General features: G+C 40.8%; 1 protein-coding gene across 2 annotated transcripts in view; it reads right to left on the bottom strand.

Annotated features, from left to right (window-relative positions):
* sytl5 (synaptotagmin-like 5) overlaps positions 1-20681 on the bottom strand; it is a 187684-nt gene that overhangs the window by 106681 nt on the left and 60322 nt on the right. The window lies entirely within an intron of this gene.

The raw sequence follows: 20681 nt of genomic DNA on the forward strand, positions 1-20681 counted from the left end.
CATTCTAACTGTTCTCTGGGTGAGGAAGTTTCTCCTAAATTTCTTGTGACTTTAATAGTGGTCGTCTCATATTTATGGCTCCTAGTTTTAGGGCAAGGATGTGCCTTATGACTCACGACTTTCCTCTCTGCTTTCACAATGCAGTTCAACATCATGCTTGTGCTACAGCAACAAAATCTGAAATCAATACTAACCATGCATGCTCTCAGCAAGCCAATACTTTGATCATGACTTCCTCTAATTGTATTCTATTGTTTTGACAATGTAATTTAACATTGTATTGTACATGTAGAGTATTAAATTAAAAGCTGATGCGTTCAGAGTGGCCAAAAATAGTGGGTGATTAGAAGATTGGGAAAGATTTAAAAATCAACAAAGAATGACTAAGAAGTTGATAAAGAAAGGAAAGATAGAGTATGAAGCTAAACTAGCTCTAAATATAAAAAATGACAGTAAAAGTTTTTACAAATATATAAAGAAGAGGAGGCTGGCAAGAGTGAATGTTGGACCTTTGGAGGATGAGGGGGGGGGTGGAATCTAGTGGTGGGTGATGAGGAAATGGCTGAGGCTTTAAATAAGATTTTTGCCTCGGTCTTCACGGAGGAGGACACGAATAGTTTGTCGGATATTAAAGATAGAAGAATGGTAGGAGATGAGGGCCTAAATGCGATTACTGTCACTAGAGAGGTAGTGCTCGATAGACTAATGGGAACTGAAGGTGGACAAGTCCCCAGGACCGGATGGAATGCATCCCAGGGTCCTGAAAGAAATGGCAGAGGTGATAGTGGATGCCTTAGTAATTACTTATCAAAATTTGCTGGACTCTGGGGAAGAGCCGGAAGATTGGAAAATGGCTAATGTTACGCCGCTGTTTAGAAAAAGGTAGCAGACAAAAGGCAGGGAATTATAGGCCGGTTAGTTTAACGTCTGTAGTTGGTAAAATGCTAGAATCTGTCATCAAAGAGATAGCGAGGCACCTAGAAAAGAATGGTTTGATTGAACAGCATGGATTCATTAAGGGGAAGTTGCGTTTGATGAATTTATTGGATTTCTATGAAGGTGTGACTAATGTGGTGTTTTTAGATTTCCAAAAGGCGTTTGATAAGGTGCCTCATAAAATGTTGCTACAGAAGGTTAGGGTGCACGGAGTTGGGGGTAAGGTGTTAGCATGGATAGAGGATTGACTTTCTAATAGGAAGCAAAGAGTTGGTATCAATGGGTGCTATTCTGGTTGGCAGTTGGTGACTAGTAGAGTGCCGCAGGGATGGGTACTGGGGCCTCAACTGTATCCATTTATATAGATGATCTGGAGGAGGGGGCTGAGTGTAGGGTGACGTAATTTGCTGATGACACGAAGATAAGTGGAAAAGCAAATTGCGTGGAGGGTGTGGAAAGTCTGTAAAGAGATCTGGATAGGCTGAGCGAGTGGGCGAGGACCTGGCAGATGGAGTATAACGTTAGCAAGTGTGAGGTTATCCACTTTGGCAGAAATAATAGTAGGAGGGATTATTATTTAAATGGCGAAAAGCTGCAACATGTTACGGTGCAGAGGGATCTAGGGGTCCTTGTGCACGACTCACAAAAACCCAGTCTGCAGGTGCAGCAGATGATCAAGGCGGCAAATGGAATGTTGGCCTTTATAGCGAGGGGGATAGAATATAAAAGTAGGGGGGTCTTGCTGCAACTGTACAGGGTACTGGTGAGGCCGCAGCTGGAGTACTGTGTGCAGTTTTGGTCACCGCACTTGCACAAGGATATATTGGCTTTGGAGGGAGTGCAGAGGAGGCTGATACCGGAGATGAGGGGGTTGGCCTATGAAGAGAGGCTAAATAGACTGGGTCTGTACTCGGAGTTTAGATGGATGAGGGGGGATCTTATAGAGATGTATAAAATAATGAAGGGGATGGATAGGGTAGAGGTAGAGAGATTCTTCCTGCTTAGAAAGGATAGCAGGACTAGAGGACACAGCCTCAAGACAAGGAGGGGGGCAGTTTAGATCAGAGTTGAGGAGGAACTTCTTCACTCAAAGGGTGGTGAACCTCTGGAATTCTCTGCCCGTTGAAGTGGTGGAGGCTGCCTTGCTAAATATATTTAAGTCATGGGTAGATAGGTTTCTGATAGACAGGGGAATTAAGGGTTATGGGGAGAAAGTGGGAAAGTGGAACTGATCCACTTCAGATCAGCCGTGATCTTATTGAATGGCGGGGCAGGCTCGAAGGGCTAGATGGCCTACTCCTGTTTCTTACGTTATGTTCTTACCTACTTAGCATAAAGGAAGATGCTTATGGTTTTTGAAGGCCAATCATCTCAGCACCAGAAGAGTGCTGCGGGAGTTCCTCAGGGCAGTGTGCTAGTCCTAACCATTTCATCTGTTTTATTAATGACCTTTCCTCCTAAATGCATTTATTCACTGATGATTGGAAAATGTTCAGTTCCATTCACAACTCCTCTGATACTGAAGCAGTGGATGCCTGCACATGGCAGGAATTGGACAACATGCAGGTTAGGGTTGATATGTAGTGTGAATGTTATTTGTTAATTAAGTATCAGGTAATGATCATCTCCACAAAGATTAGACTAACCACATAAAATGTCCCCAACATCAACATGAAGGAGAATAACTCAAAGTTGGACTTAAAAGTGAACTTGGCTTCTCTTTTCACGGATGCGGTGGTGCTTTTCCAGCATTTTCTGTTTTTATATCAACTTCCTGGAATTGATCATGAGTCATAAACTTAACAGTACCAATTATATGAATATTTTGGATACATACAATCAGGAGCTAAGTGAATTGCAACAAGTGACATACCTCCAAAGTCTTTCCATCGTCTGCAATGCACAAATCAGGACTGCCACTGAAATGCTCTCCACTTGTCTGGATGAATGCAACTCTAACAATACTCCAAAAGCTTGACACCAGTGCAGCCTGCTTTATTGGTACCTCACTTAGCAATGTAAACATTCACTCTGTCCAGCACTAATGCGCTTTGGCTGCACGGAGAATCATCTGAAAAGGTGCACAGCAGCAGTTTGCCAAAGCTCTATCTAGAATCTGTAGCATCCTCCAAATCCCTAACATCTATCAGCTTGAAGGATATGGGGAGATGCCAGGGAGCATCACCATTTGCAAGTCCTACAAAGACGAGCACCTCCTTGATTTGGAAATATATCGCCATTCCTTTATTGTCACTGCGTCAAAATCAAACTTTCTCCCTAACAGCACTGTGGCATACTTACATGATACAGAATGCAGGAGTTCAAGAAAAATGCTCAGTTTCACAGGGACAAAAATACTGCCTTGCCTATGATGCTTAACTCCCACGAACAAATTAAAAGAAATCCATTGGACAAATAGGACAGGCTCCTTGTCCGAGTTCAGTTCAATTCAATAAATTAAGAACCAATCTTATGCACACTACCATGCCATTACAAGAGAATGAATGCAGGAATGACAGGAATATAGGAGTGAACTCCACCGTACATCCTAAATTCTATTCAGAAATAAAAGCTGCTTCAGTTTGGTACTGTTGTTTCTAAAACAATTGAGTTTTTAAATTGAACCCTGACTGCTATTCAGATTTAATCTTGTGCTCCTGCACAGGGCAGCACAGTGGTTAGCATGCAGCCTCAGCTCCAGGGACCTGGATTCGATTCCTGGTTTGGATCACTGTCATAAGTAAGAACATAAGAAATAGGAGCAGGAGTAGGTCATCTAGCCCTTCGAGCCTGCCCCACCATTCAATAAGATCATGGCTGATCTGAAGTGGATCAGTTCCACTTTCCTGCTTTTTCCCCATACCCCTTAATTCCCTTGTCTATCAAAAACCTATCTACCTGTGACTTAAAAGTGAGGTAGCCTCCACCACTTCAACGGGCAGAGAATTCCAAAGATTCACCACCCTTTGAGTGAAGAAGTTCCTCCTCAACTCTGATCTAAACTGCCCACCTCTTATCTTGAGGCTGTGCCCTCTAGTCCTGCTATCCTTTCTAAGCGGGAAGAATCTCTCTAACTCAACCCTATCCATCCCCTTCATTATCTTATACGTCTCTATATGTCTGTGTGGAGTTTGCACGTTCTCCCTGTGTCTGCGTGGGTTTCCTCTGTGTGCTATGGTTTCCTCCCCACAGCCTGAATGGTTGGGTGCATTGACCTGAACAGGCACCAGAGTATGGCGACGACTAGGGGAATTTCACAGCAACTTCATTGCAGTGTTAACATAAGCCTTACTTGTGACTAATAAATAAACTTTTAAAATATTAGAATAACTCCCAACATTGTGTTTTTTTAGGATTATGTTGACAAGGAAGAGGAAGGTGGTATTGCTGACTTGGTATCTTAGTGTATTGACTTGGGGAATTTTACTGTAACTTCATTGCAGTGATATTATGTAAGCTTTACTTGCGACTGATAAATAAACTAACTTAATTAGATAATTATTTACTTCTGAATGGCTACAGATTAATACACCCTATTCAATAAAGCCATTGTCACCTAATCCAGGAACAATAATCCAGGATGTGCATGTAATGAAACCAAATGCCAAAAGGTGTGCATCAGAAGTGAACAGTTCATCACTCTGGAACTTGACGCAACATATCAAAGTTTTAAAGGGGGCCATTGGCACCAGTTGAACTAAATTCAGGAAGGTGAGTTAACTTGATATACACTTGTGAAGTTTCATCTAATGGATAAGAACTGGAACATAAGTAATCAGGTATAATTTCAAGAGTCACAATAAACACTTACTCAACATTTCTCTTGTTAATATCAAAATAATGGTTATATGGAGACTAACATGTATTTGAATTGGGCTTATACAAAATAAATTAGGCCCAATGGCTTCACAGGCCAAATTAGCATTTGTGGGTTAACAACCATTTGTATGTCTAAATCAAGACCAACACGCTCTTTTTGAATAAGAAAAATAAAAAGACATATAAAGTTAATGATATATTTTGCCCAACCTCCGACGTGTGTTAAATCTCCTCTTACCCCAGTTCCTGTTGTGACTCTGACTTTATTTCTCTCTTGGTTCACCGTTCATTAGCCAGATCCCTTTTCACACTCCCCTCCCCTATAATCCTTCGTGTCCTCCCTCAAATTGTCCCATGGTCTTTTTTTGACCTTATCAGTCTTATTAGCATGACGCTGTTTTTGCCCTTTCCATTTTGGAATTGACACAACAAGTTAAAGTCCAACAGGTTTATTTGATGTCACGAGCTTTTGGAGCACTGCTCCTTCATCAGGTGAGTGGAATGGAACACTTCTCTCACCTGATTAAGGAGCAGCACTCCAAAAGCTTGTGATATCAAATAAGACTTAAAATTTAATTTGGTGTTGAGACTTCTTACTGTGCCAGTCTAACACCGGTATCTCCACATCATGGTTTTGGAATTTGATATTATGTTAAAATAATTGGAAATTTGAAATAGTTTAAAACAATGTAGGAGGTATATAATTGTTTATTCATATTCCTCAATGTTGTGTACATGAAAATAAGGGTGCATGTCAAGAAATGAGCATTCACCTCATAAGTTATACCAAACCTTATTAAATGACAAGTCATGAAAAAAGCTTACATGCGAGGGATTACTTGATTTCAGAGCACATTTAAATTGAACTAAACATCCAAAGATATGGAATAGAAACAAAATTTGAGAAAAATCAGCACCAGCTCACAGAACAAGAAACTTGTGGCAAAGTGGTCAGCACTGCTGTCTCAGTGCCAGGGACTTGGCTTCAATTCCGCCTCAGGTCATTGTCTGTGTGGAGCTTGCATGTTCTCCCAGGGTTTGTGTGGGTTTCTTTTGGTTTCCTCCCACACTCCAAAGATGTGAGTGTTAGGTTAATTGGCCATGTTAAATTGCTCCTTAGTGTCCAGGTTAGTTAGCAAGCCAAATACCTAGGGTTAAGAGTAAGTGGGATTGTTGTCAGTGTAGGCTCGATGGACCAGATGGCCTCCTTTTGCATTGTACAGGTTCCATGATTAAGGAGGAGAGGGAGGTAGAGGGGTCTAGATGTTTAAGGAGGGAACGCCAAAGCTTAGGGCCTCGACGGCCTAAGGCACGGCAGCTAAGGGTGGCTGGAAATGATTTGAGTGTGCAATTGGTCAGAATTGGAACACAGGTTGGAGAAAGGAGGTTAAGAGCTGGGTCAGTAGTTTGCAAGAACAGTGCTGTCAAGGTTTTTGTTGGAACAATCTTTTAACTGATGTTATTTAGGTCAGCACCGCCTATTTAGGATAGACCTTTACATCATATGTTTATTGCACTTCTTTGGCAAACACTGAAGTGAAATGAAACACATTTAATTGAGGAAGGTTTAAAATTGTCACAACACAGCTTGAGAGATATCTGCTGCTGAAGTATTTGGCCATTCTCCTTTCCAACAACCAAGCTAAAGGTGCTAAATGATGATAGGTTTTGCTTGGTTAAAAATCAAATAAAAATGTAAATATATTTGTGAATTCAGTTAATTCATTCAGGACATGTGTACAAAGCCAAACCATTGTGTGGTGGTTATCATATTTGTGCAGGAAACAAATTCTGTGAAATATGTTACTCACTCCAGGAAAAATGGTTTGATAAGCTTGGAAAAATTAAATTGGACTTGTACCAACTCATGAAACTGATACTAGTGTTACATTTGCAAATAAAGTCATTCTGGCTAGATGGCAAAATACCAAGAGCCCTTGGGAGCACAGCAAATGGGAACAGTTTAGAGGTAAACCCCCAAGTTCAATTTTCAGAAGTTTTAACTGAATGTACAATGAATTGCACAAAATGTCTATCAGTTTAAGAGCTCCACATTTAGTGGATAAAATCCTCAACAGCTCGTTTTTCACTGCTCTAAAGGAAACGTACCATTTGTTTGTAATTGAATCTGAACTTCCGGGACCCAAGGAAGAAAGAGCTGCGTACCGGTCTATGGCCCATAAAGCAGCAATTGGGGTGGCAATGGTTTGCACCCTGTAACCATTGGATGAGGTGAATTTGAACTATTTCCAAATCAGGGATTCTGGAATAATGAGTAGTGGCGATAAAAGTTGGAGAATTAGTGCCCTGACTGGCACAGTTTTTAACTATTGCTTCAGTGGTATACTTCTGAGACATTGTTCGTTAAAGAAAACAGACGTTGGCTGTGTTACTAGCATTCGAGTAATCCTAGGCCCCTCAGGAGAAAGTATTTCAGGGCAATCTTCTCTGCTTCTTGTTAAGCATATTTACATTTTACTTAAAATTCTGCTTAATTTGCAAATACTAGTCGTTCATACCTTGTTAGGTGAAGCACAACTGGTGACCCTAGTGTTAGAAATTCCAAATTTTAATCTTAAAAATTTTTAATTAGAAGGGTTTTATAATTCAGAAACATTCTTACAACTTAAAGATATATTTTAAATTAAAGCACTATTTTTCCCTTATTCATCCCCGTCTGCTTTGCTGAGGATTGAAGGCAGGTGTTCTTCCTAAAGTAGGAGACTCACAGGTGTTAATAACTCCTGTGTTGGCCCCAGAAATATTACCTATTGCTTTCATTGTGATAATGTCATACACAATTTGACGTAATTAGTCTGTTATTTGGCACAAGTGGAGTCATTGCTTCTTAGACTTGCAACACATAATCAAGTGCCTTCCTCAGAACTTTACATGTGTCATGCCACAATTGCATCTTTAATTTATTTGCATATAACCTGAAACTATGCACAACACTAGCTTCAGGATCTGTTCAGTGATTGACAGGGATCAATAACAAACCTCAAATGGTTAATTAAGGCTTGACTGCTATATAGATCATGTATAGTGGTCTGGTACACACAAAAAAAAGCTAATCAGTACTATAAATGATTAAAACATCTAGTACAATAAAACCATTATCACCTAATCTAGGAACAATAATCCAGGATATATGCGTAATGAAACCAAATGCCAAAGGTGCGTGCATCAGTAATGAACAGCTCATCACTTGATGCAACATAGCAAAGTTTCAAAAAGGGAAATTGGCACCAATTGAACTAAATTCAAGAAGATGAGTAACCTGACATATTCCCATGAAATTCTACTAAACGGACAGGAATGTGCTGGAAGTCAAATAATCAGATACATCATTTCAAATGCCGTAAGAACACTCACTGAATATTTCTCTTGTTAATATCAAACAGACCATTATAACTAATCTAAAATTGGGCTTTGTCAAAAGCTTACACCCAATGCTCCAGATCTGCACCAGAAGGTAAATCTTGTCCTGTGTTGAAAGTTACAATGTGCATTTTGTCCTCTGAAGAGACTATATGCACATGAACCAGTAAAGCGAGACGGGAGAAAATAAAAGAGGATGCACGTTTCTATCATAAATACGGTCCTGTTTCATAATGCATCTGGCTGAATATATTAATGTTTCTTCCCAAGAACTTCATAAATCTAATGTAGCCCAAGCCTTAGTAATAAAGTCTGTATGGACACTGGGTTGGTGCAGGTCAGATTGGAGTTAGGAATGGCAACCTGTCCTTCCAATGAATGATCAGGCAACCAGCCAAACTCTTGTAAGTGTCATAAAGTAAGATTGCATATATAAACAATAGTTTAAGCCTGGAAAGAGAGAGACTGTCAGTCCATCAGCATCATTCCACAGATATCGCTGTAATGCCAGAGGTTGTTCAATAACCTTACACGAGCAGCAAGCACACATATACTTCTCTGCATCTCTGAATAGTACTTCACAACATTCTTTTGATCTTCCACTGAGAAATTCCCTCTCTTCCATCACATCCTTCAGCTTTCTATCATAAGGGCCGATGCAATACCATTTTCTTCTCACATACTACCAGTTATATAACTAACTCCTCCAGTGACTCCTTCCTCACCATGCACATGCCTTCCTTTGCATTCATCACATCCCCATTCTATCTTGCTACATCTCCACCTCTTGACACATCTATTGCATGCATAGGCTTGATGTTGACCTATTCAACATCAACTTGCTAATTTTTGATCTTTAATTAAAAGCAAACAATCCACATAATGCAAATAAGAGGAACAAAACCAAGGGAGGAGTTCCAGATATCAATTCCTCATCAAAGCACTTCCTAGAGATCTGTGGCCTAGACAGAACCGTGAACATCAGAGGAGGAGAGGCTGGCAGCATTCCAGAGAAGTGTTGCTGCATCTTATTTGTAATCCTCGATTCATCTTTGGAAAAGCAACTAGCTTCACACAGTGTCAAAGCTTTATTCTCAGAATTATCGTTGGTTAATTTCCATACTTTATCTGCTACCCTAACTCAGTCCACTTCTCTCTTTCCTTTACATCCTTTCTTATCAGAAAGGCCTTATCCAAAAACTTCTGAGGAAGCACATTCTCCTGAGGATGTACAATGCCCAACTCCTTCTTGGCACCGGCCAAGGACATAATCTCACTCTAGAGCTTTAGATCTGCAAAGTTAGTCTAATTAGACATTTTAGTGTCGTGGCTGAGTATGGAAGAGTCCTCTTTCAACTTCTGTGGTGTTATCCCCCATGGCATCTACCATTGAACGTATAACCAGGCCTGTACAACAGGAGCTCTTGCTCACATATTTTGAAACTTTGATGGAAGCTTGAGAAGCTGCCATACAGGCCTTGAATCCTGCATTAGACAGAATGTGGAACTGAGTTGGGGCTTTGATGGAGCGACTCACCATTTGCAGTAAAGATCAGCGGTGGTGAAGAGCTCCAGTAAGCAGTATCTGTTGCTCTCTCTCGATGCCCACCTTTCCTCACACTCTACCCTCTTGAACCAATGTTTACCATTTACCTGGCGAGCAAATTAGCTGGAGTGCCCAGGCAACAGCCAAAGTCCAGCAGTCTGGAATATCCAGAACTCAATGGGTATAAGGACATGAAAGATCTAGCGGGGCCGCTGAAGAATCCTGAGCTGGGCAAGCCTGAAATCCTTACCAACTGGTGACCAGTTTCACCAAAGGGTCACTCAGCAGACATAAGCCTCTGATTTACAAAGTGTATGTAGATTTACATGCAATCTGCAACAAAATTAAATTTACAACAGAATGCTCACTCCAGCAGTTAAGTCAAGCATTCAGAGACATTCAAAATGTAGTTTGATGCTAATGGGATAAAAAGGCCTAATAATAAATGAAGTTTTCATGTCCTTAATTTTTCTTTTGTTTATGAGGGTTATTCATGTAAGGGAACTAGAAAAGTTAAACTAAAATTTTCTCCAGAGGCAGAGGCATTCTTGCATTTATTTTTTGGGAAAAATCATCAGCAGAATTTTCTGCTTCTATCACCAGCAGGAACTGTGGCAGTCTGGGGTAGTAAATTTGGGAAAAGCCAGTTTTCCAGATGAAGGAAATTCGTTTTGAATTTTGTTCTCCAACTTTCATGGCGGGTTAAAACCCAAATCAACTTTCTCATTAAGTTATGCCAGAAACCTTAAGTCACAAACTTTCATTAAAAGTCCTACTCGCTGGAATCACGTTCCTCCTTTAAATTATGTGCCCTACCAGCCAATCATTAGAACACTGTTTCACGCATGTACGAGACTAGCATCATTTCATCAATGAGACGCTCCTTTCACTTATGTTTTAGAGAGTCTAATTTATGTACATCTATCTCAAGTATTTTCAAGGCTGGATGGGGCAGGCATCTGGGGAAGTGGGGGCATGTCCAGGGAAGGTTAAGAGAGGGCTAGAGGGTCCTGGGAGGCAGGTGGTAGGACAGAACAGTGACAGTCAGTGGGAGACATAGGGTGGCAGGTTCTGGGTGTGAATCTGACAGGTGAAGGTATTGTCGGGTGGGATATGGAGGGGGACAAGAAAGGTGGCATGGATAATGGGTAGGGGCAGGGTCAGGGAGGGCATGGCAACGGTAAAAGGTGTTGCTTCTGAGAGGAGGAAAGTCATGTAGAGGTGTATCATGATAGGCTCCATGGTAATGGGAGGAGGTTCAAGGATGACAGAGTGGAGAGAAATAGTGATATTGGGTGGGTGATAAGGGAAGATAAAAAGCCACACGCACCACATTGCCAGTAGCAGCAAATTCAATGTAAAACTGCAGTACTTCAAAGTGGAAGGAACGTCTCTTTAGGTGGGTGGAATTCAAGGTCAGGACAATTGGCCACCCTAATAACCACGAGAAAACTGTGAGAGCAATGGTCAATTGTGATCCTAACTCTATGATCACAACTCTACACAGCAACAAGATTTATTTTTGAATCATGGATCTCACAACATTGAGATTCCAGCAACATGTGGAGCTGCTGCTCATTCTATTTCCCATTGGCTGCAGTCAGAGGCAGGGAGGGAGTGAGTGAGCTGGATGCCTCCACGGGCACAGCTGGTGGTGGCCAGGCAACTCGCAACTCCATCCATTTGGATGAATGGTCATGGCCGACAAGAAATTGTGTGGTTCCTCCTTCAGTCCAACCAAGGCAATGGTCTCTATAGAGAGTTTCATGAAGACAAGTGGGAAAATGTTCACATTAGGTTTCCTGCATGAGAGTAATGTTTCCATACGCTTTTATGTCTAAAAGGCAGGAACATCCACCTCTGATCCCCAAGGATATCCTTCACCAGGTGAGGATGTCATAACTAGACAGAGGCCGGGTGAAGGCCTACTGGCTTTGAGATGAGAGAAATTTGTAAAAGGCTTGCACGCTTAATTCATCATTTTAAATTATTCACACATCCTCTGATGAATCAATGATGCACGTTGCAAGCAACTCTGCTTTGCTAATGCCTCTCATCCAGATGAGAAGGAGGGCCTTGCCAGCTGGGATAGGGCTCTGAGCAGCAAGAGACACCAGGATCTCTAAGTAAAATAGTCTGGTAAACATGGATCACAATAATGGCAAGCATTGGTCCAACCATTGGTACTTCACGGACTTTGTTCTTGCTTACAGATGAGGGATAGGCAATGTCAGAGTTGCTTTCATCCGTCTGGGGATATTGCCCATGTCTGCCAGCTTCTCCTGTACAAGCTTCTGCACTGCAAAGACGCTGGAAAAATAATGCAGAGTTCCTGCCTACAATAAGTGAATGCCTGTAAGGGTGCCCTTTAATAATACCGCAAGGACCTTCAACCCGATGACACAATGCCAAGGTCTTTGCACATGCATGATTACGAGTTGAAAAGCAGAAGATCACGTGTTCACATGCCTTGCTGCTCGGTGGAAGTCACACTAAATTTCCCACCCAGCACCACGTTTGGTCTCCAGAATGGAAAATTCCATCCTACATCTCAGTGCTTCTGTTTACCCATTAAATGTATGTTTGTTTAAGAAAAGCACAATTACAGGAGGAGAACAAAACCATCCAATGTTCAACTTTTACTGAGCTGGCCTAACGTAATCATTTACAGCATGATAATCTCATAGGCACAAGTTTTGAGAAATTCCTAGCCTGTATTCTAGTCCTTACCCTGCTGACAATTCGTTCCCTGCCCCCAGATGTAACACTTTGTTTAACCATATCCCATGATGCTTTGCCACAACCCAGCTGAGTGCAGACAGAATTGAATAAACATGTTATTGGAGTTGACAGTTGTTTCTGTGGCTCAAGGTCATTAACGAAGCTACAAGTGCCCCTCAGGCTGAGTGCATAACAACATGTTACTCATCATTTGCCGTTGAAATTATAGCGAGATCTGTACTCTGGGGATTTGTCAGTGTACCAGCTAACAAAAAGGAATCCAAGAGAGGCAATGTGCCAAATCATTAAGGTTCAAAACATTTGGAACTGTTGATAAATTTGGTTAAGCTGGAACGAATTGTTTACATGCCAACCTAGGAAAATAGCAAATGTCAGCTTCGAAAAATCCAACAGTCTAAGGAAAAATTGAGACGTTCTTAAGCAGCCTTGTGACAAATGACTGAAAATCCTGGTTCTGCTAGAGGTGTGCCCAACATTCAACCATTTATACTGAGGTCCTATAGTATGAAAAAAGCCTCATTAGCACTATTGGGGGAAGGGTAGTTCCAGGAAAATGGCAAAAAATATGCTATCAGGCCAGCATCCTGACATATTCTCATCAACTTCTATTATTCCCAGAGATAGATTGGGATTGAAGATGGGAAGCCCCAAGGCTGAGATGAGAAGCATACAGAGGCCCTTTGGCCCATTGAGTTTGCACCAACACATGAAAGATCTGAACTCTCACCTAATCCCATTTATTTGCACTCGGCCCATAACCTTTAATGTTATGACATGCCAAGTGCTCATCCAGTTACTTTTCAACAGATGAGGTCAACCTGCTTCTGCTGCCCTCCCAGGCAGCGCATTCCAGATCACCACCAGTACCTGGGTAAAAAAAAGCTTTTCCTCATCCCCCTAAACCTTTTGCCTCTTACCTTGAACCTATGATCCCTCATGATTGACCCTTCAATTAAGGGGAAGCATTTAAAATTGTTAGCAGGCAATTAATAAGGATTTTGCACATGGATTCCTTCTTTTTTTGCCTCACAGCGCTGGGGATGTGAGTTCGATTCCTGGCTTGGGTCACTATCTGTGTGGAGTTTGCACGTTCCCTCCGTATCTGCGTGGGTTTCCTCTGGATTCTCCGATTTCCTCCCACAGTCCAAAAAGCGTGCTGGATAGGTGCATTGACCATGCTAAATTCTCCCTCAGTGTACCTGAACAGGCGCCGGAGTGTGGCCACTAGATGATTTTTACAATTACTTCATTACAGTGTTAATGTAAGCCTACCTGTGACTAATAAATGAACTTTTAAGTTTTCTAACAGTGGCTCAGTCCCACGCTGTCTCCAACCTCAAATTGATGCTGGCAGAGAATACTGGATTAGTTGGAGGGGGAGGAGGTGGTTCCTCATTATAACTGAGGAGCTATAAAGGCTTTGATCAGTTACACTGGAGATTTGCAGACCTGGCCAGGTAAGAGGCTGATTTGCAAAGCATTCCTTCTGTCAGAGAACATCATTGTATGTGACCGGATGGGAATTTACCTGATCAGCACCTCTCACACTTTTGGCTGCATTTCATAGGAGCTCGGGAGTACCTTATGAAGCTCCACCATCTGTCTCTGCTGAAGGTCGACAGCAGGAGGCTCACCACTGGTACATGCTCCAGCATCAGTTGCCTTCTCCTCAGCCCCATGCTCCTTCACAGGGAAAATTGAATGGTCACAGAAATAGAGTTGGAAGGGGTCAAGATCCCACAAGGACCAGCTACCTTGACATTATGCAAGCACCAGCGTCTCAGAAGGCTCAGGCTATGATGGCAGCTCATTACTGACATCTGAACCCTCATGGTGCCACACTGCCTTCTCAGAGGAGCAGTGGGCTTGCACTGCCAGGGGCTGACAAAGTGCCCATCACTGGATGAATACTGCCTCAACCACATGTCTCTGCCTCTCAGTCAGTTTTGTTCTCTTTGATAAGGAGAGAAATCAATGACCTGTGTCAGTGTGGTAATCAGTGGTGTGCAGGATAGGGAAAGTTGCCATCCCTGGAGGGAGATTGTGATGCATGGGAATGAGAGGGTAAAATGATGAGGCCATTGGCTGATTACAAACGGATGAGAGGTTCCTGCAAGAAGGGGGATGAGTAGAGCTGCAAAGGTGTTTATCGATAGTGTGCTACAGAGGAACATGTTGGGCAAGGTAGCACATGGGACTTGACATCTGAAGAGTATTACTCACCCACTCATCTGTCATGTTGCCCAAGGTCCTATCAATCCAGCTTTCTGCAATGAACCTGGAGTGGTGGATAGTTCTAGCACATCTGACTAAATATGGTGATAATGGTTGAACAAGTTGTGCACCAGCTACATTCAAATCAAGCCTGTATTTGTTGGACTTGAAACTGAAGGGCATATTGGCAAAGTTTGCTAGTGACAATGGTAAATTGAGCTGCAGAATTGGTTTGCGAGAAAAAGACAGCTGTGGAAATATCACTGCTTTTCAGAGGAAACCAAGAGAGGTAAAGGGTAGCTGTGAATTTACTGTTGTTTCTGTAAAACTGCCAGTGGGAAAAATTAACTTGCAAGTAACTGAATCAGACAAAGCTAATAATTCTGGCAAAACCCACAACAGGCCGATACACTGGTTGAAACAATCCAGTTAAGTTTGGAACACTGGCATATATGAAAGTGCAGGCAGGCACTTGCCATCTTAAATATTTACAAAGATGACATGTATGATACTATTCCAGCAAGAACCATCAAAAATACCATTTGACATTTTAATAGTATGTTTTAATATTTATTAGGTGTAATTGGGCTATTGACCAGCAGTTCCACACCAGAGCTTTCTAGGACTTCTCAGTGAACTCAACTAGCCCAATAGAGAGCGCCCTAGTCTCTCTCCCACATTGCATTCTGCACTGTGGAGGTTCTATGGTAGATCTCCTTACTGGACTACTGGGTTTAAAATAAAAGGGCAGCATGGACAAGTTGGGCCAAAGGGCCTATTTCCATGCTGTAAACCTCTATGACACTGTTTATCAAGAGTCTTTCAAAAATGGTTAAATTCAAAGAAATCATGTACTCACTAAAGGGGTGGCAGATGAGTGGGTGAGTAATACTTCAGATGTTAGCACTGTTGCCTCAGTGCCAGGAATCCAGGTTGAATTCCGGCCTCGGGTCACTGTCTGTGTGGAGTTTGCACTTTATTCCCGTGTCTAGGCGAGTTTCCTCTGTGTGCTCCGATTATCTCCCACAGTCCAAAGATGTGCGGGTTAGGTTGATTGGCCATGCTAAGTTGGGCCTAATGCCAGGAGGAATGGCAGAATAAGTGTGTAGGGTTACAGGAATAAGGCCTGAGTGGAATTGTGGTCAGTACAGACTCGATGGGCTGAATGGCCTCCTTTTTTACTGTAGTAATTCTATGAAAGGTGAAACCTGGAGAAATGATCCCTATAGTAATTTCCATTTCTATACTATTGCCAACAGACCTGTAATATTTCCCACATGTGTAGAAGGCAATAAGTGGAAGAGTATACAGGAGTCAAAGAAAAGGAAACAACTGGACATTAATATGGAGAACCAACTAATTCACGCAATTTTTGCAAACCTCTGCACATTTCCCAAGCACAGTGAATATTGGATGGCTGCCAAAGCCATCTCACCTACCAACATACGTCACGCATCATAAATATAGATCAGTAACAGATTGTAATGTAAATTCAGTATATAATGACCACATCATACTAACTGCTGAGAATTTGCAAAACAAAACGGATATAAGAATTGAAATTAACCTTTAGATAAAAACACTTGCTTTGCAATTTCACAAAATACATCTATTTGTCTTCAATTGCAGGTAAACATCTATTCAATTGTAACTCTGAAATGATGCATTTCAGTTTTGTAACAGTGTAATCAATTTCAAGGGTTGGCTCCTAAGGTAACGTCTGGCTAATAGAACCTTGGTTTTACCAAATAAGATGTTACTTAATGGCTCATTTCCAAATAGTGCAACACATAATTCCCTGACAATCCTTAGCCCACATAGAATTTGAAAGTAAGACAAAATATTGAAATATTTGTGTTGCTGTGTCACCGTAGCAATTTCTGATTTCCATATTGAACCATAATTAGTAAAAGGGTGCAATTTTCTGTGGGACCCCATGGAGCAATTGCAACACTTGACTGCCGGCACGGCTTGGATTAAAAAGAAATACTGATTGCATTCTGATATATGTACAGTAACATTTTAAATACTGATTTATTTGTACAATATATTGTTTAATTATGTGATTTAGTGAATATTATTCCTCCCTATGACAAAGCCAGTTTCTTTTTTGGAACACCGCTGCCACAACATAGCGAAAATATTGCTCAACATTCTTTTTCAGATGGAGTAACCTGCTTGATCTTTGGATTTGATTTACTAACCAAGTAAAATCTGTACAGTGGCAAATCAACTAAAATCTGTATAGTGACAAATTAATTTAAATCGGTACAGTGAAGACAAGATAAAGGAGTTTGAAGGACACAATTTGGATTTAATGAAACCTAACAAACCTTGCATGTAGTCCCTGGCAGTAGTCTCACATAAATGTTCAAAGATGATCCACCCAATATACCCCACCCAATGTACTTTGACTAATAGCTTTGTGGAGATGTAGAAACAGAGACACATTAATAAGGGTGTGTTGGTGGTATTTGACATTGCTTCCATTAAGTCTGGCCTGTCTGAGATGATACATGATGAGCTAATGCAAAATGAGATACTCCCTTTTTTATAATGCAAGCTGCCCCATCATAAATGTAAACAAGGCACAGTGCTGATAAGTAATAACCAAATTCAGTATAAGTAGTCACTTTGGTCACAAATGCTTTTGCTGTTGTAGGTGCTTCTCACATACAAGAATAGTTCAGGGAGGGCATGAAGCAGAGAGAAACTAGAGAAAGACATGAATTTAGGGCCAAAACCAAGGAGAATCTAACAGCAGGTTTGGCTTTCTGGGCCAGGAGGGTGACAGCATATGCTTGGGAGGTTTTGCTATACTAAATGTGCTAAGTAAAATACAAATTATTAGTGTAACATGGACATGGAGAAGGAGTAGGCATTCAGCCCCTTGAGGCTGCTCCATCATTTAATAAGATTATGACTGATCTGATAGTAATAACAAAATCTACATCCCACCTACCCCTGATAACCTACTGTACCCTTGTTTACCAAAAATCTATCCACCTCTGCCTTAAAAAAATTCCAAGATTCTGCTTCCAGCACTTTGTCAGGAAGAGTTCCAAAGATTCTCAACCCTCAGAATTTTTTTTGCCTCATTTCCATTTGAAATGGGTGACCCTGATCCCTTATTTTTAAACAGTGAGCTCTAATTCTAGATTCTCCCACAAGGGAGATTGCTGTTGATGTTGCAAACATAATTCAGTAGATGATCTCAGTGATGTTCATAAGAAAATCCATGAACTCCTTAGATGTTATTGGAGTAGAAAATGGTGGGGACAGGTGGTGCGGTTGTTAGGAGTCAATTGGCCATCGAAAGAAGCCAACATTCAACAAAAAGGGCTTTAGGAGCTTGGGTGGTGAAAGATGACCTTGCTTGGGATTGAGTCAATGAATGTAGTGAGGCCAAATAAGTTGACAAGGTTGTGAGGCTGACCGTGAATATGGCTACTGGAGTTCAATGTTAGGAAATAAGAGAGGAGCGCAAGTGGAGAAAGGGAAATCAGAGGGAAGGTTAGGTAAGTTGAAATGGGGATTGATATCATCAAGGATGAACAGACCAAGGCAGGAAAATAGGAGGTATATGAAGGAGAAACTAAAGACGGGGCTTTGGGTGGGAAAGGTGAAGATTAAATGATTTTAATTGGACAGTCATAGAATAAGGTGAGGTGTATGAAGAAGAAGATGCCCTGTGCACAAATAATTTTCATCCAATAAACTGTAGCTGAATAATGAAAAGTCTGCAGTTTATCAGTATACATGAAATAAGTACTTTCAAATGACTTTACAAAGCAGCAACACATGATTTTTCACAACACATTGGTTCTGACATCAACCTTTTCAGCAAATTCTCTTCCTGGTTTTGATGCTTCCCCTCCAACCATGAAAACAATCCTACTTTTTTATTAAAAGGACAAATCTCTGTCTCACCATTTTCATTTAAATCAACCAATATTTTACTAAAAATCTTGTTGTCTGTATGTTCCTCTTAGTGATTTATAATGGTAAAGTTGACATGTTCACATTTATGAAAAATGTCAATTTGAACCTGTCACAATAATTAGAATCTCCCTCCAATGAAGGTAATGCAGCTCTGCCACCGGTGGGAGAATGCAATTTCAGCAAGATTTAGTCACTGTACATAGAAACTTATAATGGGAATATTTAAAACAGATGGAATTATGTCTCAATGTACTCAACCAACTATCCTCTAAGCATTTACGTGATGACTATACTTGGGTTTGTGTACATAATATCTAACAGTATCATTTATTTTTCATTCATGGGATGTGGGAATCACAGACGAGGACAATGTACCATGGCCACCTTTAATTGCTTTCAGGAAAATGGTGGTTCTTGAACCATTTTAGCTCCTGTGGCATCCTTCGTGGACTTGTATCAAACTGGAAAACAGAAGGGCCTGGTTTGCCAGATTACCTAAGGACAGATAACAGTCCACCCACATTGCTGTGTGTCTGGATTCCCACACAAACAGATTGTGTGTGGACAGCAGGTTTCCCTCCCAGAAGGGCATTAATAAACTTACTGTGTTTTTATGGCAACCCAGTAGTTTCATGATCACCATTACTGAGACAAGTTTTTTAGTTCCAAATTTTATTTAATTATCTGAATGTAAATTGCCCCAGCGATATTTTGGGATTTCTATTGTACCAACTGCCACATTTGAGGAAGATCATTTTTCCTGTGCCTTTAAGGAAGGAAGCTTTTAAGATATCATTAAAAAACAAACATCGGCCAAGTTTTTGCCCTTTCTCTATTCGGCTTCCTGTTTGAGATGACAAGCAGTAATAAAGGCAAAGAATGAATGCAGGAAGATGAAGCATTTACTTCTGTGGAATTGTAACTTTTCAGGAGTTACTCATTGTTTTCACTTATTTCAGAGCAATTCTTAGAGACATAAAAAAATTGTTGCAAAATAGACACAAAAATACCTTATTCAATTTTTTTGCAGAAGTGTTGGACTTTTAGAAACATGGAATGGTCACAGCACAATAACTTAAGAGTAGTAATATATTTAAATATTTCATAGTGGAGTAAAAACTATTGAAAAACAATATTTTGTAGGAAAACCACTGTACAATCTACGGTGACAACTATATATGATGACAACTTAGTTATAGGGGATGAAAATGGTCTTCAATGATTACAGAAAATGGCAATAACTTCAGTGGAAATGACAATTAGGGCATAAAGTGTGCTGTCAATTCACGACAGCTGAAGACCATGGTACCTAAAATAACTTCTCCTTATTGATGGAGCGTACATTTTTCATAATAATAGTATTCATCTAGTATGGTTAAAGAGAGGGAGAGAAGCCTCAAGAGGAAATATAAAAGGAAAGGCAACAGGAAAGGAATTTTTGTTTATTAATGCCTTTTACACGCTATATCCCAAAATATTTTAGTCAACTGAAGTACTGTTGTGTGCCAATTGTAATGGGAGGCAATGCAGCAGCTTGATGCATACAACAAACTCCCATAAACTGCAGTGGAGCAAATTACCAGATCTGATCTTTAACATGATGGTTGAGAGATAAGTATTAGCTAAGATTCCAGAAGAACTCCCTTCAAATTATGTTGTGTAATCTTTTTATGTTCGAGGAGATCTCATTTAACAATCCAAAAGATCTGATATTGCCACTTGTTCATTCTGTATTGTATCATTAATCTAGTTAATATACTACAATTCCAGAGTGAGGCCTGAACACAGGATGCTATGACTCAGAAGCAAGAATACACTACCATTATGCTAAACTGACATTGTTGGTGACAGGCCCAGCTAGATTTGTAGACCTGACCCCACTGACATAAGCAGTAATATCATCTTTATCTCATATTGTAAAGTGATTTTCTAATTTGGAAATATCTGTAGTATTTGCAATAAAACTTGAAGCTTCCAAATGTTTAGGTGGTTCGTTTCAGCTGTTACAAATGAAGCAATCTTGGTACCAACATAATCAGACATTTGCAGGAGGCATGGAAGGTGGAAACAAAACTGCACCTGTCACTGGACAAATTTGCAC

Source organism: Carcharhinus amblyrhynchos, chromosome 15, assembly GCF_965287045.1.
Source record: "Carcharhinus amblyrhynchos chromosome 15, sCarAmb.v2.hapA, whole genome shotgun sequence".
Lineage (NCBI taxonomy): Eukaryota > Metazoa > Chordata > Chondrichthyes > Carcharhiniformes > Carcharhinidae > Carcharhinus > Carcharhinus amblyrhynchos.